General features: G+C 48.2%; 1 protein-coding gene across 4 annotated transcripts in view; it reads left to right on the top strand.

The window, feature by feature from the left end:
• Slc7a7 (solute carrier family 7 member 7) overlaps nucleotides 1-5,111 on the top strand; it is a 48,111-nt gene that overhangs the window by 1,476 nt on the left and 41,524 nt on the right. The window contains exons 1-3 of one of the 4 annotated variants that reach the window (XM_021181365.2): nucleotides 1,770-1,844; nucleotides 2,112-2,247; nucleotides 4,280-4,341. The exons of 1 other annotated variant lie outside the window; for it this stretch is intronic. The gene's annotated coding sequence lies outside the window, so the exon portion shown is untranslated. Of the gene's footprint in view, nucleotides 1-1,760; nucleotides 1,849-2,111; nucleotides 2,248-4,279; nucleotides 4,342-5,111 lie in introns of those variants that run through there. 2 more of the 4 variants (XM_021181363.2, XM_029469062.1) reach the window with 2 other exon arrangements.

Below are 5,111 nucleotides of genomic sequence, written 5' to 3'. Positions count from 1 at the left end.
TTCTTTCTTTCTTTCTTTCTTTCTTTCTTTCTTTCTTTCTTTCTTCTCTCTCTCTCTCTCTCTCTCTCTCTCTCTCTCTCTCTCTCTCTTTTCTTTCTTTTTACATATATTGATGGCTTGTGTGCCGTCCCCCGCCTTCTTAGGGTACTGTGGGGAACAGAGCTCTTATGATGCTTATCTGCTCTTGGCAGAGATGTTGACAAATAGTACCAGGAATGAAAAGTGTCACGGAGAAGAATGTTCTCAGCAGGGGGAGCAGTCAAACAATCTCGCAGACTTTGCAAAAGCTCTGTGGTGGTGTGGTCCCAGCGAGAGACCGCCGTGAGGCCCCCTTCTGTGAGGGGAAGCAGGGGCAGCTCTGTCTCTCTTCCTGTGACCTTCCCTCACTGACACCCTGGGCTTGTCCCCAGAGTAAGATTAAAGATTCCTGGTCAGCCAGGAAGTGGCCTGGGATCTAAAAGAGCATCACACTTTCCTTGGAATACTTCTGATTTCGTGCCAGGGATTTCGGATTTCTGCCTTTTGGTATCATATAGTTTGGCTCCCCATCTAGTGATGCTAGAGTTGTGCGTGAGTACTGCACTTGAATGCAAGAGTCCTTAGAGGCCAGAGATGCAGGCAGTCAGGCGCTGCCTGAGGTGCCTGAGGCGGCTGTGGATCAGCAGTGCGTGCCATTTCTCTAGTCCCCAGCCTGAATTCTTGAGTCCTTATCTGGAGTAATTTACGGAACAGCTGGCTGCCCGAAGGCCACAGTCACACCTGGACTGTGCAAATACTTCTGGTGCTGTGAAGTGCCACTCCCCTGGACACAGATTTGTATGGTCTACATTTTCACTGATTTAATATGCCTACCAAGGAATGATATTTTTGATTCTGAATATAAAGAGGCTCGTCTAGTTTAAACTTTAAAAGTTTTATTTTATTTATTTTATGTTTTGCCTGCATGTATGTCTGTGTGAGGGTGTCAGATCTCCTGGAACAGGAGTTACAGACAGTTGTGAGCTGCCGTGTGGGTGCTGGGAATTGAATGTAGGTCCTCTGAAAGAGCAGCCAGTATTCTTAACCTCTGAATCATCTCTCCAGCCCCTTAAACACTTTTTTTTTATTAGTGTGTGTGCGTGCGTGCGTGTGTGTGTGTGTGTGTGTGTATCCACAGTGCATGTGTAGAGACTAGAGGACAACTTTAAAAAAATTTTTTTTTTTTGAGACAAAGTTTCTCTATGTATCCCTGTCTGTCCTAGAACTCACCATGCAGGCCAGTCTGGGTTCAAACTCACAGGAGCTCACAGAGACCTGACTGTGCAGGGGGCGGGGGGTGGGATAGAGGGGTAAACCCTGCATTAACGTGTGGCCAGAGGACATCTTTTGGGAGTGGCTTTTTTTCTCTGTCCTCTGTGGGTTTCGGGGCTTAGATGAGCTTGTCAGGTTTTGAAGGCAAGCAGTTTTGCCTTCAGAAATATCTCCCCAGACCTCTCCTCGTTTTCAGTCCAGGGTCACATTTTCTCTGTTTCTGCAAAGTAAACATTTAACAGATATTTAAATAACAGTGGTTTGAAAGGCTGCCAACTTTAGGAATGGCCCAGGGTGGCACAGGCCTAGTTGGTTTTTACCTAGTAACTCAGACCCGTTGTTGACAACTCCTCAGCCAATTAGAGATCTGAGCTGGGACCTCGCTCGCTGATATCTGAGTCCAAACTTGTCTGTACCCACAGGTGGCCTTTGTTGGCCTCCTTGGTTTGTTTTAGATGCTGAAATGGCACAAACTGTTGAGCTAGGACGGCAGCGTTTCACTGGCCTTACGGTGGGATCTTGAGATCAAAGGCAGTAATAAGCCCAGAAGGCAGGTTGGTGAGTTTTAGGACACAGAGTGGAGGAGAGGCTCAGGAGGGCGCTTTCCTTTGCACTTAACTACTCAGCAAGCTAGGGCCACAAGGAAGGCTCTGGGCTGAGGTGGGGAGGAGGAGCCCGGCAGAGGAGATGCCCGGGTGGCAGCAGGCTCTGAGGTCCTCCCTGTCTGACCAGGCAGTCTCAGCTCCGGCTCGTCCTCTGGCCCCTCCCCATCGCCGGCCAGAGTCACACATGTGTTTTCCTGTTTTCCATTTCGGTCCCAGGCACCCTCTGCCTTTTCTGCTCCTCCGTGTCAACAGCTGCTGAAGTCACACCCCCCATTCTCTTAACTACCACCCCTCACCCCAGTGTGCTGCTAGCCCCCTCCTCCCTGCACTTGCCCAGAGGTCTTCCGGACAGGTAAGAGGCGGAGAAGCAAGGGCAGTGGAAGTGTAGGGAGCACAGGGGGGAGGATGGAGTACCTGAAAATTGGCCAAAGAGAGAGGAAAAACCTTATTTCTTGGCCCCCAGCCCTGGCACTGTCTAGGTAGAGCTCTCTGTCCGGAGACTTCAGCTTTAGTTAATGGAAGCTCTGGTCAGAGCAGTAAACAGTTTTCTTTTCTTAAATTCACTTTTTTTTTTTTAAAGGGACGGTTTGAGCTATAGTGGGATATAGAAAAACAAATGGAGAACTGGAGAGGGAGGGGCTACGCAGCTATGGAGGCCTGGTGAGGAATCCAACCACACTAGCATGTATCTGTTTTGTTTCTGTTGTTAAGGGAGGCAACGCAGTTGAAGAGCGGAAGGCAAGCCTTGGGGTCTCTCAGGGGAGAGAGGGTGTTCTCACAGTAGCTCACTGAGCTTGGCAGAGGAGTCTAGACTCCGAGCTGTGTGTAGGTTCCCAGAGGAAGGGCATTTCTGGTGGTGCTGTTGAAGCATGAAGCATGGTAGTTCAGCACTGGCTTGCTGCTCTGCCAGGCCTTTCGTGCTTGGGGTTCTGCTGCCTGCTCCCTGGAAGGCCTGGACTGGGAACTTCTTTAGGCTCTAGGATGAGTGTATTCTTTTCTGGAATAGCCGTGATGTCCTAAGCGATGAGCACAGCAAAAGAAAGGGAAAATGACAAGCAGTGTGTCAGCGTCTGTAAAATCTGCCCTGGCTGAGTTCCTCTAGAATGGCGGGAGCGTTACAGTGAGAGCCAAAAGGGGTGTCTTCTTGCCTTTGGTGCTAGGCAGTGGTTGAGGAAAGAGGGGGCATTTCCATGAATGGCAGGCAGCCTGCCTTGCCTGGTTGCAGAGGGCTTACTGGCAGCTGGAATGAGGATTCCATTTGTTGTACTTCCTGGAGAGACCACTAGGGCATGCTGTTTGCTGGGGTGTGGGTTCCATCCATCCTTCAATTCCTTAAGGACTTCACTGGTTTTTGTTGTATGTTTTGTTGTATGTTTCTTTGTTTGTTGTCAACTATGAGCTCGACCTCCTGGACCCTCACATCCTTTTCTCCCTTCTTCTTTCCAGGGATTCACATTTGAGTCTGAACTCCATTGATGGCAAGGGCATTTTGATCTTAAAAGGGCAGGTGTCTTGATGTGTGTTTCTGTGTCTTCAATAGAAGTCACAGCACTCTGGGTAGACATTGTCACTTCTCTTTTTCACCCAAAATGACAATGGGAGGTGCAGCCGGAAGGCAGTGACAGTGATTCCACCCATGCTGTCCCCCTAAAGACTGCAGGTTGTTTTCCAATCTAATCTTAGTCCGCCCTAGGTAGGTAACTCATTAGGGAGCCACCTGGGGTGGCTTCCTGCCTAAAGGGACGGTCAGGTGACCAGAGACAATGGCGGGCCAGAGAGCTGGAAGCTGAGGAGACAGCACAGCTCTGTGATCTTCACTGCCTGCCTCCTCTCCACTTGGCACCCTACAGAGTGTGTAGTACCTGCTTCCTGGCTGCATACTTTCCACCGGGATAATGCCCTGAAATGCACAGTGGGTTGTCTGGCCTGGACAAGAACTCAGGCAGTGTTAGCACTACCATCGTGGACGTGTTTCAGGGGAGGCTGGGAGGAAAGGGCAGTGTCTTCAAGACGGATTTGTATGTAGGGCTTCCTTGTGAGAAATTCAATCTTTAATTTTTTAAAAAAATTCATTTTTATGTGTATTGGGTGTTTTGCCTGCATGTGTTTATGTACCGTGTATGTATTAGTAGCTATGGAATCCAGAAGAGGGCATCAAATCTCCTGAAACTGGACTTGTGAGCTGCCATGTGGGTGCTGGGTGTGGAGCTTGGGTCTTCTCAAGAACAGTGCTCACAACTGCTGAGCCATCTCTCCATCCTCAAAGCACGGTCTTTGGGAGGCCTAAGCCCAGCATCCCTTCTCGGTTTAGCTAAAAACGTCAAGGGGTTGGGATGGGAAGGTGAGTGAGCATAGAGATGAGCTGTCTCTGTCTATTTCTGTAGAATAACCTAAGAGTGAAGAAGAGGTAGAAGAAGAAGGGACACACAGTTGGGTTTCAGAACAGGTAAGCTGCCAAAAAAGGCTCAGTATACCAGAGTTAAAGTCGATTATAAAGGTAGAATAAACTGTGATTTCAAATTGTAGAACTTTTTCTGTTTATTCTGGGCCTGTCTAGCATAGTTCAGTGAAACATTATTTCCACACTATTTTTGTGCCTGGGGGTAGGTAAGCGCTCTACCATTGAGCTATACTCCAGCTTTCTATATATATATATAACACACACATATATTATTATTATGTTAGTTTTTGTTTGTTTGTTTGTTTGTTTGTTTTGAGGCAGAGTTTCTCCTCATAGCCCTTGCTGCCCTAGAACTCACTCTGTAGACCAGGCTGTCCTTGATCCTTGAACTCAGAGAGCTCCCTGCCTCTGCTCCCAGAGTGCTGGGTTTAAAGGTCTGTACCACATTAAAGGTCTGTACCACGGTGCTCAGCTAATTTTTTTATTATACTGAGTGCGAACGCTCGTAGAACAGTAGGAAAATTTCTCCTTCCATCGTGGGCTTCATCTTGGCACCCCCCTCCCCCACTTTTGACATGGTGTCTCCAGTCTAGCCTTAACCAAATAGGACCCTCCTGTCTCAACCTTCTGAATGTGGGATTACAGGTATGAGCCAATCACATCTGGGCCTCCATATATTTTTAAGAAATGGAGGAAAGCTTGTACTGGGACCTTCATAGGAAGTTTTAGGCGCTCCAGAGGTTGTATTGTGTTTCCCTAAGATGAAAGAGCATACTGGTGGGATGGAGTTGGATCTAGAAGTTTGATCTCATTTC

This window comes from Mus caroli, chromosome 14 (genome assembly GCF_900094665.2).
Source record: "Mus caroli chromosome 14, CAROLI_EIJ_v1.1, whole genome shotgun sequence".
Classification (NCBI taxonomy): Eukaryota; Metazoa; Chordata; class Mammalia; order Rodentia; family Muridae; genus Mus; species Mus caroli.
This window is presented reverse-complemented; position numbering and strand designations above follow the sequence as displayed.